Below are 13,745 nucleotides of genomic sequence, written 5' to 3' on the forward strand. Positions count from 1 at the left end.
GAATACATTATGAACAGTGTGACAAAAGAAGAGCTCTCATCCACTGATTTCAACACATTGTACATACCACACACAGATGAAGTTTATTCTGCACAGCAAGAGACAGAGAGCCTGTATGTACAGTAATGAGAAACACAGGACATAAAGTATTTTGTGGAAATTTAAAGTGAGAGGTTTTTTTTTTTTTTCAGGCACATGTTACTTTGGTTAGTTTAGCTCTTGGTTTGGTGACAGGATCCTGACACTCGTGTAGTTTATTGTTTTGTGTCTATGTGCACCTGGGTGTTTGTTCCTTCACCACATGATTTTGACTTGTGTCATTTTCATTAACTTGTGGCTGTTTTCACTGGCCATGTACTCTTATATTGTCACGTCTAGACAGGGCAGATATAGATCAAGTGTGTGTGGGGTTTTTTTTTGTAATTTTTTCGTAATGGCATGTTAACACAGACAAATAAATTATATTAATGTTTTTATTTATTTATTTATTTATTTATTGCACTACAGTATAAAGATAATCAGATCAGACTGTCTTAAAACATTGTTATAACCTGCAACCCTAAGGAGGTTTTGACCATCCTAGTGTTTTTCATCCTCGAATAGTACTTGTTTATCTGGTTAGTTGGTGTTTAGTATAAATATTTAAACTAGAGCTGTCAACAGATTACATTTTTTAATAGTGATTAATCAAACCCTTTTTGTGCAATAAATCGCAATTAATCACACACTTATTGTGAAATTAAATTAAGCATACACCATTTAAACTTTCAGATTATCAGACTGAAGGATAAGTCTCACAAAACCTTTTTCAGAATTCACAGTGTATAGTCTATGTACATCGCAACAGAAAAAGAGCTTGTTTAGAGGCCTTTAGAGCTTGTGCACAAGTCAAGTTGTGGTACCAAAGAGGAAAAAAACACTACAATAAAAAAAAAAAACACCACTAATCCAAGCTCCCTAAAATGACTGCATATACTACAGCGCGCATCCATTCAGAATTAGTAAACACAGTAATGGCATGTTAACATTCTATGAAATGTCCTTACTAATATAGTGAAATTAATGTGCCTGTCAGACAGTAAATAAGAAATAAATAATAAAATAAATAAAAAAAATAAATGCAGTATAAATACTACACAGATATTCTTGCTCTGTTTTTTTTTTTTTTTTTCTTGTTATACATCCTTTAACACTAGAACATATTCAAAATAATTATCATGTTTCTCACGGAAGCTGTATCACGGTGGTAAAAAAAAGTTTACCATGGAAAGAACTGTGTTTCCTTTTATTCTATGTATGCAAATGCATCAGTGGATTGCAATGTTGGTTTAAAGGCACCTTTTTTCAGCTTGTGGCTGTTGTCACTGGCCATGTATTCTTATATTGCCACGTCTAGACAGGGCAGATATAGATCAAGTGTGTTTTTTTTTTGTTTGTTTTTTTGTTTTTTTGTATTGGCATGTTAACATTCTATGAAATGTCCTTACTAATATAGTGAACTTAGTGTGCCTGTCAGACAGTAAATAAGAAATAAGTAATAAAATAAATAAAAAATAAATACAGTATGAATACTACACAAATATTCTTGCTTTGTTTTTGTTTTTTTCTTGTTATACATCCTTTAACACTAGAACATATTCAAAATAATTATCATGTTTCTCACGGAAGCTGATACCACTGTGGTAAAAAAAAGTTTATCATGGAAATAACTGTGTTGCCTTTTATTCTATGTACGCAAATGCATCAGCGGATTGCAATGTTGGTTTAAAGCCACCTTTTTTTCTTGAATTTATTTGTAAAAAACGTTTAAACATAAAGGAAGCAAATGTTATATAATGTTATTTTTTGTTAATTGGTGTTTAGGGATGAAAATAAAATTACCCCATAGTTCCACTGTACCCTATGATGCAGTCTTTACTCAAAGAACATTTGATAAATGCTTGCTTTGTGCTTTTAGTGGTGTAACTACACAACAGTTGCACAACATTAAAGCATATGAATACATTATGAACAGTGTAACAAAAGAAGAGTTCTCATCCACTGATTTCAACACATTGTACATACCACACACAGATGAAGTTTATTCTGCACAGTAAGAGACAGAGAGCCTGTACTGATGTACAGTACTGAGAAAGAAACACAGAACATAAAGTTCTTTCTGGAAATTTAAAGTAACTGGCCACTAAACCAATAAAATATTTTAAACCATTAAAATATTAATAGTATAGTCAGCAATTACTAAACACTTGCAGTAACGAATTAAACTGAAAAAGCATGGACACAGTTATTTTTGTGCCTGACCTCATTAAATATGCAAATTTTATGGGAAAAAAATGGGAAAATTTACGCGAAGAGAGTATATGTATATGTACACACAAAAGCATTTTTTTTAAAAAAAGCATTTTATTTATTTGTCATTTACATTGATGCACTAACATAACTACAACTGAAATAAAAATGAGAAAAAGAAAGAAAAGAAGAAAAACACTGGTTATGATTGACAGTTTATATATCTATTTCATATGAGATGCACTAAGGTTAAAAGCAGTTATGAAATATTCTGGTCAGTTTTCCTTTTGATTCTAGCTTCGGCTGTGGTTGTGGCTTGTTTAGTGGAGTGCCATCTATTTTCTAAAAACACTGACTTCAACAGAAAGGTTTATCTAAATTAAAATAACTATTGATTGCTGTGCTAAAACTGATTGCCAAACTTGTAATATCAGTAAAAGCATCACCACCATTAAATCATTTACCTAGTTTAGTAAAACATTTACAACTGTAGACTGCATGTTGCAGGCGGCTTTGCAGGCAAATGCTGAGACGCAGATGGAGATAATGAAGTGAGGAATGGTGAACACCAGCAATATTCCAGTGACCCGCCATTCCTACAAAACATTCAACGTACACATATACGAAATTAGTTGCAGTCAGTAGATCATCAAATTATTATTATTATTTTTTTCATCTGTCAAACCTAAACGCTTTTCTTTCTTTTGAAGACTGCTTTCCAATTACTATGAACTGCAATATGTATCTTTGGATTAAGTCTTAAGTCTTAACTGAAAATGTGAACTAATAATATTTAATAAATTTGTTCATAAACAGGACATCACTACATTTCTCATGAATATGCCAAGGAATAGTGCAGTGATCATATGGATTGCTTTTGTGATATGATTTAATGTCTTAGCTTTAGTGATTGTAATTTTATGTTACACAGAGCGATCAGTGTTCAGAATTTGTGTTGTATGCAAAAAATACAGTCATTGAGGTTTGGAGTCATATATACAAGTAAGTAGATGATGACGACAGAATTTTAATCTGTGTGTGAACTGTCCCTTTTAATAAATTGCACCATTTAAAAACTAAAAATGGAAATGAATACACATTAAACATGAATACAAAATATTGCACATTGTTTGTGTAATACCTGATCATGTGAAATTGGATATTCTATTGATATTATTTTTAATTGTATGCCCATCAGAATAATGGATATCCCTGCAGTTATGGCACTGACCACATTCATTCCAAGAGAGGCTTTCACCTAAAAACAGAAAATTACTCAAAGAAGAGTTCACCAAAAAGGCTTACAAAAATCTTTGATTACTTTAGGCATAAGATCTAGAAATCATGTCTGAGCAATCAAGGGACGTTGTATTGTGACAGACTGAGGGCAAGACTCAAATGCAAGGTTTAATACATAACTAAAACTTCTTTGTGCACACACACACAGTCGAGAGTAAAGAGATGGATGGTCGCTCTAGTGCTGACTACTCGTTGCTGTAACTTCTTTTTTTTTAGTTTGCCACATCACCAGAGTTTTTTATTTACATATTTGTACTCGCCCTTTCACATGTGTGTGAGAAGAGTGTACTGGTGCAATAACTATAAAGGCTCATGGAACGACTAGCTGATTGCCTCGAGTCTTGTATGTGACTAATTTACACAGGAATTTAAAAACAACTTCAATTTGGTGCAAAAAAATTGGGGAAAACAAAACCAAGTTCGACATAACTAGGGCAAGAATGAATTACAGAAGTAGGCAAAAAGTGTTACAACCATCCCGGTCTTTAAGGCGGCGCAAATTCAATTATTTCAGAAACAAAATGAAAATGTGCTAAACCTGGTGTTTACATACCATACACGGATCAAGTTTTTTTCTGTGCAGCAACGGACAGAGATCCCGCAGTGATGTACTGAAAAAGAAACACAGGACATGTTGAATTTCATTCTGGAAAATAAAAATTAATTTAAAAGGAAAATATTATTATATAATAAATATTATATATAAAAAACTATTAAATGAAACTTACAATTAAAGATCCCCAGTAGGTGATGCCACTATAGACAACAACACGAGAGTACATGTATATGTAATCTGTGGTGTGTAAAATACCAAGTAAGCAGACCATCACTCCAGTCATTATTTGTACAATCTAGAGAGCAGATGTTTTATTAATGATGACAATATGTTATGATACACAAAAATAGAAGATGTATTGATGTTTAATGTGCACAGACTAAATTGAATCAAACATTGTTCTGTGCAGTTGGGGTCTTATGAAAAGATGTTTCATTAATTTTAAACAATCTAGAAAAGATTGCTCAAATCATATATCATTACAATTCATCATAAAATGCATTACCCCCAGTGTCATTGGCTGTACTTTGAAAAATTCTTTAAAAGTCGTATTGTGATATGCTCCTCCGGCCTCCTGTCCATCAACAAAAATAACACTGTCTTTTGCCTCCTGCGGATTTATTTCGATGACAACTTTAGCTTTGTCATTTGAGATGACCTTGCTGCTTTCCATTCTTAGAAGTTTCAGATTTCACCTGTAATAAATATGTTGATATTTTTCAAGTTATATAAAAAACTTTGTTAAAATATTGATATTCAGATTCACATAAAAACAGTTGGATTTCATTTTACAAGCGTGCATTTGGAGTTTTTCTTATGGTTTTTGTAGCATAATATCCAACATTAAAATGGAGTTTATAGTACCAAGCAATAAATGAGAAAGAACATACACTAAAACAATAATATTAGCCGAAACATTATTTTAATTAATGTATCAAAATTGCATACAAACACAGACAATAAAACAAAATAATAAAAGAGAACATGAATGTTAATTCATAAAATATTTTACCTGAAATTTGTTGGTGTCTTACAGTTCTTTTGATATATCCTTGTGTGTGTGTGTGTGTGTGGACTCTGTAACGAACTATTAAGGAGGGGCTAAAAAGTTTCTTTTAAAGGCCTCCTTCCTAATACAAAAAATAATTTACATATTAATGAAAAATAAACAAGCCAGAATGTTTCTCTGTACTTCTAAAGAATACAAGATCTAGATATATGTAGTTTTTACAGGCTATATTACTACTACTAATAATAATAAAAATGACAACAACCAACTATAATGTAATAGTTAAATTTTCCAAATACAAAATAATAAATTAAAACATTTAAAATGTAGACTGTGTAATCAGTGTGTGCAGGCAAGCCTGTCACCAAGGGGGGCAATGGGGGCAGTGCACCCCTAAAGGACTCGACAGGCTTCCCTGCTTACACAGTCATGAGCAAACTTTTGAGAACCAGCATGGTGGTGGGCCCCAGAAGTTTGGCATGTTCATTTCGGTTAATTTTCATGACTGATAACCGATGCTTGTTAACCTGTCATTGTTAACCGATAAAATCAGAAAGTTAAATTAGGTTTAAATATAATTTAAACTTGGTGTAAGGTCAAATAGAAGCACAAACATCAGAAGGATTTACACATATATCAAGCAACTGCAGCACCTCTGTGTAGGAAGTAAAACAGAATAGCCTAAAACAACTTATAAAAGGAATAAAATAAATAGAACTAAACAAAATATATTTCAAATAAAAACTGTGCGACATATCTACATGGATTTATGTTTCATTTTTGTGACCACACCACAAGTTAAAGGAAATTTGAGAAGGCTGAAAACACACCCTATTTGTTTTCTTTATTTTACAAAAGCACAATGTTTTGTTTTTACTTTGAGAGTACGCAAATAAAAGTGAAACTTACACTTCCCTATTTTGGAGCTTCCACCCCATTTTGGTGTGTCCACCCCATCTGGAGGCTGCAATTATACCCTTCTAGTCACCACTGGCTTGTGCATGGGGGGCCAGGAGCATTACTGATTTTAGTAATTATGCCTAAAAAATATTTAGAGGTACCTACATTTATTATCACTAATACAAATTACATAAATACATAATGACTATTGGTTTTCACTGCAAGACAATGCAAAAACTTCTTTTAAAAAGAATCCTTTGAGACCATCAACTCATTTGACCTATTTAGACATAAAACTGAATAATCAATAACCTTTCAAAGAACACCAGCTGCAGCGCATGTCTTTACAGAGAGAGCACGGACAGTCGCTTCTGAAACCTGCTTGGTGGTATAAACACAAACATTGACTAGAGTGGCAGCGATCAGCTCCGGTGGCCGTGTTGGAGCCGTAACGCACCGACAAACCTGTGCTGTGTAATTTGTCTAAGCATTAATGGCAAGGAAATCCCCTTATACTTGAGTGTTTCTTGGAGGTTATAATATCCCTATAATATTCCTTTTTCAAATTGCCTGAAAAACCACCTCATGTGAGAGTAAAAACATTTTTGCAATATATGGAAATTGACTCGTTTCCATTAGCCGTATTTTCTGAATAATTATGAATAACATTATTAGACACGCACAAATCCATTATTATTAGTGTGCAAATAAATAAACTGTGTATGTGCACTCTCTGACAGCTTTTGCATGAGCACATTTCAGTATGGTCGCACGTCTGGCAAGTGTTTTATAATGGACACTCGCTGAAGAAGTGTGTTTTTTGAGAGCTTGCAATGGTCAGTGGTGTTTATATGGTCATCAGCACTCACTCTGACAGAGGAACTGTTCACTGGTCATGTTGAGCTGCCTTCAGATCACCACATTCAGCAAATTCAGAATGTTTTATTTGCTTTTTTAATTTGTGTTTTAAATATTGTTGGACGTGGCGTTACCTAGAAGATTTTCCACCAGCCTTCACTGCACAAACATTTAAAATTATTTATTCTTATTATATTTTTGACAGAAATCATCATCATCAGCACTTTTAATTATAACAACTGCCACAGGCCATTTAAAGACTATTTAATGCACCATATTACAATAAACAAAGCTCTAAGGAGAGGTTCCTAGATCTGCACTGAACAGAAATCTTGCCTTCCTGCAGCTCAAACAGTACAGCATGGCAGTATTCGTGTTAAGATGATGGGTTTAATTCTCTTGAAATGCAGGAACTGTTAATATGTCTACCTTGATGTAAGTCACATTTACAAGCTCAGCTCAGATCAGGTTAAAGGTGGTTTATCATGAAACATTTGTGGTTGCCTTACGTTTCCTTTTCAGTCTTCTAGCTGAACACAAACCACAAACACTAACAAATGCCAGAAGTGTGTATGTGGTCCAAGTATTCTCTACGTCGTGTGGACCAAATGTCCCTACAATGATAGTAAAAACAAAAATGATACGTATAAAATCAGTTGCTCAAATAGACACATAGAGACACACAGCAGCATGTGAGTGTTCTCTGGATTCTCCAGAGACTTACACAATGCTAACTTTACTTTTAAGTTTCTCATAGGGATAAGTGAAGAGGTATTTAAGCAACCACCAGGGGACCCACTTGCTCTCAATGATGATTTAATGACTAGGGTTGTGCAATTTTGGCTTGTAGTTATTATGAAAACAGGGTTCACTGTTGCCCTTTCTACATATCCAAATCAGTCAAATGATGAAACGTAACTGTTGTATTGTAAAGGCTTTTGCTCAACTTCATAGACTGCAAAAAAAAAGATGGATGACACATCTCCAGTCCCTTCTACAGTAGAAAGTGAAGACAAAATGGCAGTCCCAGGTATGGCAGTTGTCTTGTGCCAATCACATTTTTTGCAGCCGAGTCTAGTAGTAGTGCAAGCATACTCAATTGCAAGCACAGTCATAGGACACCATGCATTAAATTATTTGAACTAATTATTTGAAGTGTAATCTGGTGTTTTAGTTTGACTTATGCCCATTCGTTTACATGGCAAGGACAGGGTTCATGACCTATGCTGCAGTCAGCCACCAGGGGATGATCGAAACATTTTGGCTTCACTTTTCTAGCCGTGTGAGGCACACACATATTGAGAGATGCTGTTACCCAGATGCTCGCGATTAGAGATGGAGTGAAACACGGACAAGTATAGGCTATTTTGGGCTTTGGCTATGTGCTTAAACAAATACACGCAAAATGTCAGTTTTGGTGAGTTTTTCACTTTGGTGAGTTTTCACAAAGTGAATGCTTGTCAGTATATTAGGTCTGAAGATTTAAGTGTCAGCAACCAATAAAAAAGGAGCAGCTATTGTTTTTAGTAGGCTGAACTGTTTATTTCAGTTGTATCCTTCTTCTACTGTATTTTTCCTATTGTTTCTAATTTTCATGTATTTTTTATTGTATTGCTGACTGACTCTAAAAGCACAGATTAAGGGGCTGGGGTTCATTTTAAGGTTTTTGTGATCACACTGATGGTGGCCCCCTGACAAAGTTTATCCGGCACTGGAAAGTCCACATAAAAACTCCCCCATGAAACCACAACATGTCTGTGTGTGTGTGTGTGTGTGTGTGTGTGTGTGTGCGCACATGTGTGTAAGAAAAACACACAGATCAATCTTTGAGCTACTGCCCCCATTTGGCACGTTTTAGATAACACAAATGTTTCACCTTGTTTACTGAGTTAAATTTAAAAAAATGTTGTACATGTACACACTGGTCCTGATGAAAGTAGAATATTATACTCTATGTGGCATTCAGTGTTATATATTTATAAATGTGCTGGTAATAAATGACTAAGTGTTTATATAATAGTTAATTTTGTTTATAACTTTCCACACAAGGAATGTGTCCCTTTCTGCTACACAAATCAATCTAAATGAGGACTGAGTTTGGCTTTGTTAATAAACTCTTTAGATTTACAGACTCTCATCATTTTTCTCGACATTTGATTAGACAGATAATTTAATTTGTGAAATTAAATGAATCTGTTCATTTTACAGACTTTAAGCCTAAAACACATCACAGTGCTGTGCAAAATTCAAAATACAGGTAAAACAAACTTGAAAAGGTTCTTCATATTAATACAGAACTTACTTCCCTATTTTTTTTTCCCTATTTTTTTGTTTTCCCCTATTTTTTAGAATGTAAGTAATGGCAAAATAATCCTGTGCCATCCAATAATGTCAAAAAAGCTGCAGGTGGCAAAAGTTTAAATTATGATAGTATTAAATCAATCACGTTTAATTCAAAGTCAGAGTACTTATTATTTATTCTGATGGATCATGTTTGATTTAGCATTCAAATACCAATTCATGATTTTGAGAACAGGTTTTCAATTTTATTTGGTTGTTTGGCTGGTTAGTCCCAGCTGGCTGGTTTTTACAATGTCATATAAAAAAAAAATCATACATTTCAAGAATCATACATAATTCCTATATCCTTTTCATTAAGTATAACGTTTTTAATTGGAAGTAAATGGGTTGTGTTATGTAACATAACTACATTTCAACAAGAAAAGACTAAAGATGCTTTACCGAAAATTGAACAGTTTAGGCCAGTGGCTCTCAACCAAATTCCTGGAGGAAATGTTATATATCAGAGGTTACGCTAAACTTTAACATTGTCCGTCATTTTGACGAACAGGGTTGTTAAAAAAAAGGTAGAAATAATCTATTATTACCCGTCATTTTAATTTTCATATTTGAATTTGAATAACACGTTTAATTGCTTTTATTTTTGTTCACATTTTCATTTTTAATCATGAATCTAGAGGACGACACCGTAGTGTTTAAAAATTTCTCAATTTTAATAGATTCTCATTTTGATGAACCAATATCGATTCTAAAATCACAATCAATCTTTTGTTCTATGCTGTTTTCAGCTGATGAATGAACAATGCGTAGTGCCTCTTCTTTCCAATAAATAGCAATAGGCTAGGCTTTGTGTTACTTCTGACATGAAACAAAGTCTCAGATTTCAAACTCTGTCAATTTTATTAGGAAATTTAAGCAATAAATACAGTTTTGGCACTCTTTAATGTGGCGTGATAGATTGTTATAGCTTCTGTGTACTAGCCTTTGCGTAATCAAACGCATAGGAAAACATTTGTGACAGTCTCATTTTTGTTCTGTATCTCATGCTCTGCTGCCAGACTGGAGTGCACTTGCCACCACTGGACAGGGGTGGGATTGCAGCTACAATCTACAATAGATCACTCTCAGTGTAATCTCTCAAAATGATGGACGGCCTTCAGATTTTTCCGTCACTGATAAAAAAAAAAATTCTGTCAATGACTTTTCGGTTAACGCGACCTCTGATATATAGTAATTATATAATTGCCACTAAATCATTTACCCAATCAGTGCCACATTGATCATTGTTGGGTCTGTGCTGCTGGTGGCTTTGCATGCAAATGCTGAGATAAAGATGGAGATGATGAACTGAAGGATGAAGAACACCAGCAATATTCCAAGGATTCCAAGATCGTATCGCTAAAAAATATTCAACATATCAGAATTGTTTCGCAAATAATATCTACTGGGTGAGTTTCTATATATTCTAATATTATCTTAATATTATTACATCATACTATAAGGAGGCATATATGACTAGGGTTGGGTATCGTTTGAATTTAAGCATTCCGATTCTGCTTAGCGATTCCGATTCTTAAAGTTTCCTAGTTTCGATTCCAATAACATTAAAATGTCAATAAAAAATTAGATCAAACATTTTTATTCTGTATTTTACAAAGCTTTCTGTTGCAGCTGAATAACATGAGCAAAAATCAGCAGCCTACAGAACACTTAGGCCTAAGAGGAACTTTTGCCTATGGTTTTAACAAAAAATACCACAGCAAAAACAATTAATAAACGACTAATATAAATTTCAAGAATTAAATTGTTTGTAAGTCAAGTAAACAGCAATAAAATAGGAAAAAGCAAATAAATTAGCAGTAGCATAAATAAATACAAAGAGAAATCAGATCCGGCCCAGAACGAAATACTCGGAATGGTTCCAGAACGGACACAGGCCGGGAACCCTCACCAGGACCGTAGTTCATTGTGCTTGCGTGGTTCTTGGAAATTTTGAACCGGTTCTAAAATGGAACCAGTTCTCAATACCCAACCCTACATACAGTGCCCTCCAGTAATATTGGCACCCTTGGTAAATATGAGCAAAGGTGGCTGTGAAAATAAATCGGCATTGTTTATCCCTTTCATCTTTCATTAAAAAAATGTACAAAATTCTAACCTTTCACTGAAGTACAATGGAAACTGGGGGTAAAACTCATTATGAAATGTTTTTCTCTAGTTCACATTGGCCACAATTATTGGCACCCAATTATTGCAACGTCCTTTTCCCAAGATAACAGCTCTGAGTTTTCTCCAACAATGTCTGATGAGTTTTGAGAACACCTGACAAGAGATTTGAGAGCATTCCTTCATACAGATCTCTAGATTCTTCAGATTCCCAGCTTCATGTTGGTGCTTTTTCTCTTCACTTTCTACAGGGTTCAGGTCAGGGAACTGGGATGGCCATGGTAGATGCTTCATTCTGTGCTCAATGACACATTTTTGTGTTAATTTTGATGTTTGTTTTGGATCATTGCCCTGCTGGAAGAACCAATCACGGCACATTATAAGATTTCCAACAGAGGCAGTCAAGTTTTGATTTTTTTTTTTTTTTATCTGCTGGTATTTGATAGAATCCATGACGGCATGTATCTGAGCAAGATGTCCAGGACCTCTGGCAGAAAAATAGGCCCACAACATTAAAGACCCAGCAGTATTTTTCACCGTGGGCATGGGGTACTTTTTTTTAATCCCTGTCTGCACCAAAACCATCTGGTGGGTTTACTGCCAAAAAGCTAATTTTTTAGACCATAGAAGCCAGTCCCTTTTGAAGTTCCAGTCATGTCTGATGACTGAATATGCTGGAGTTTGTTTTTGAAAGAGCAAGGAGGATTTTTCTTGAAACCCTCCGGAACAACATGTGGTCATTTAGGGGCTGTTTGATAATTTTATTTTAGGATTTCTGACCCCAAGACTCAACAAATCTCTGCAATTCTCCAGCTGTGATGCTTGGAGAGTCTATGGCCCCTCAAACCCTCCTCCTCAGCATGCATTAGGACAATAAAGACACATGCTCTCTTCCAGGCAGATTTGTAACATCTTTAGTTGGAACTTCTTAATTATTGCTCTGATGGTGGAAATGGGGATTTGCAGTGCTTTAGTTTTTTTCTTACAGCCACTTTCTATTTTGTGAAGCTCAACAATGTTGTTCTGCATATCAGAACTATATTCTTTGGTTTTACTCCTTGTGATGGATGATTAAGGGAATTTGGTCTGTGTGTTCCTCATATTTATAATCCTGTGGGACAGAAAGTCATGGCTGGACAATTTCATACTCCTAGCCATCCTGATGTGCTAAAAAAGTATAATATGAATGGGAATATACTTCAGAGATATTTTACTTCTAGGGGTGCCAATAATTGTGGCCAATATGCATTGGGAAAAAAAAACATGTATTTCATAATGTGAGTTTCCCCCCACTTTCAGTTGTTTTGCTCCAATGAAAGGGTAGAATTTTGTACATTTTTTTAATGAAAGATCAGAAAGATTAATGATGCAGATTTATTTTCACAGCCACCTTTGCTCATGTTTTCCAAGGGTGCCAATATTACTGGAGGGCACTGTATGACTTTCAAACACTTTGAACATGGACTACTTGTCACTTTTTTCATACTTTTGTGGTGCAGTTGCAGCATTTTGAAGCATGTAATCGCCAGCATGTAGTCAGTGTATGAGAAAAGATTGTATGTAAGTATGTAAGTTTTTTTTTTTTTTTTTTACTGCTACTCAACTTTTCAACTGTTACTATTAAAATGATGAACTGAAATTAAAAATTGTATCGCTGTTTGCCATTACTGTACAATGTTTTACAAATAAACTACTTTTAACTAAACAAATAATCAAATAAAATACTGAATGGAAAAACTGCTGAATATTCATTTTTAAAAGTATTTTACATTTGCAATGAATTGGTTAAGCAGCTTTACAGCATTAAGGATGGGTGTTTCAACTGTACTAGGGTACTGTTCCAACTGTTCCCAACATAAGTACAGTTGAAACAAAAAAGCTTCTTGTGTTTATGTGCTAATTGTGACAAATATGACCTACTTATGGATGTTAACAAGTATTAATATTTTAGTAGACAAGTAAAGGAAATGTCTTATGAAAAATCACTTCTTTTCAGTCCCAATTTGTTGGGGTGGGGGTAGGGTACATTTTTGAGAATTTGTGAAATAAATTATAATTGAGCCATAATGTATAAAAAAAAAAAACACAACTGAAGGGGTGAAACATCAAGAGTGCTGAACAGACACACAAACATACACATCTAGTTTGCTATCCTTGTGGGGACTCTGCATGGGCGTAATGGTTTTCTGCTGTACAAACAGAATTTTCTAGCACCCTACACCAACTCTGCCCTTAAACCTACCCCTCACAGGAAACATTCTGCATTTTTACATTCTCAAAAAATTATGTATGATTAAGAGGCTTGTTTCACCATGGGGACCTCAATTTAGGTGCCCATGCTGACACGAGTCCCCATGAGTCTGTGTG

The 13,745-nt window shown here is 34.5% G+C and overlaps 1 protein-coding gene and 1 pseudogene across 1 annotated transcript in view; both read right to left on the minus strand.

Moving 5' to 3' along the window:
• ms4a17c.1 (membrane-spanning 4-domains, subfamily A, member 17C.1) overlaps window positions 1–13,745 on the minus strand; it is a 73,700-nt gene that overhangs the window by 13,083 nt on the left and 46,872 nt on the right. The window lies entirely within an intron of this gene.
• LOC127165866 (membrane-spanning 4-domains subfamily A member 4A-like) lies at window positions 2,423–5,221 on the minus strand (annotated as a pseudogene).

This window comes from Labeo rohita, chromosome 5, assembly GCF_022985175.1.
Source record: "Labeo rohita strain BAU-BD-2019 chromosome 5, IGBB_LRoh.1.0, whole genome shotgun sequence".
In the NCBI taxonomy this organism is placed as follows: domain Eukaryota; kingdom Metazoa; phylum Chordata; class Actinopteri; order Cypriniformes; family Cyprinidae; genus Labeo; species Labeo rohita.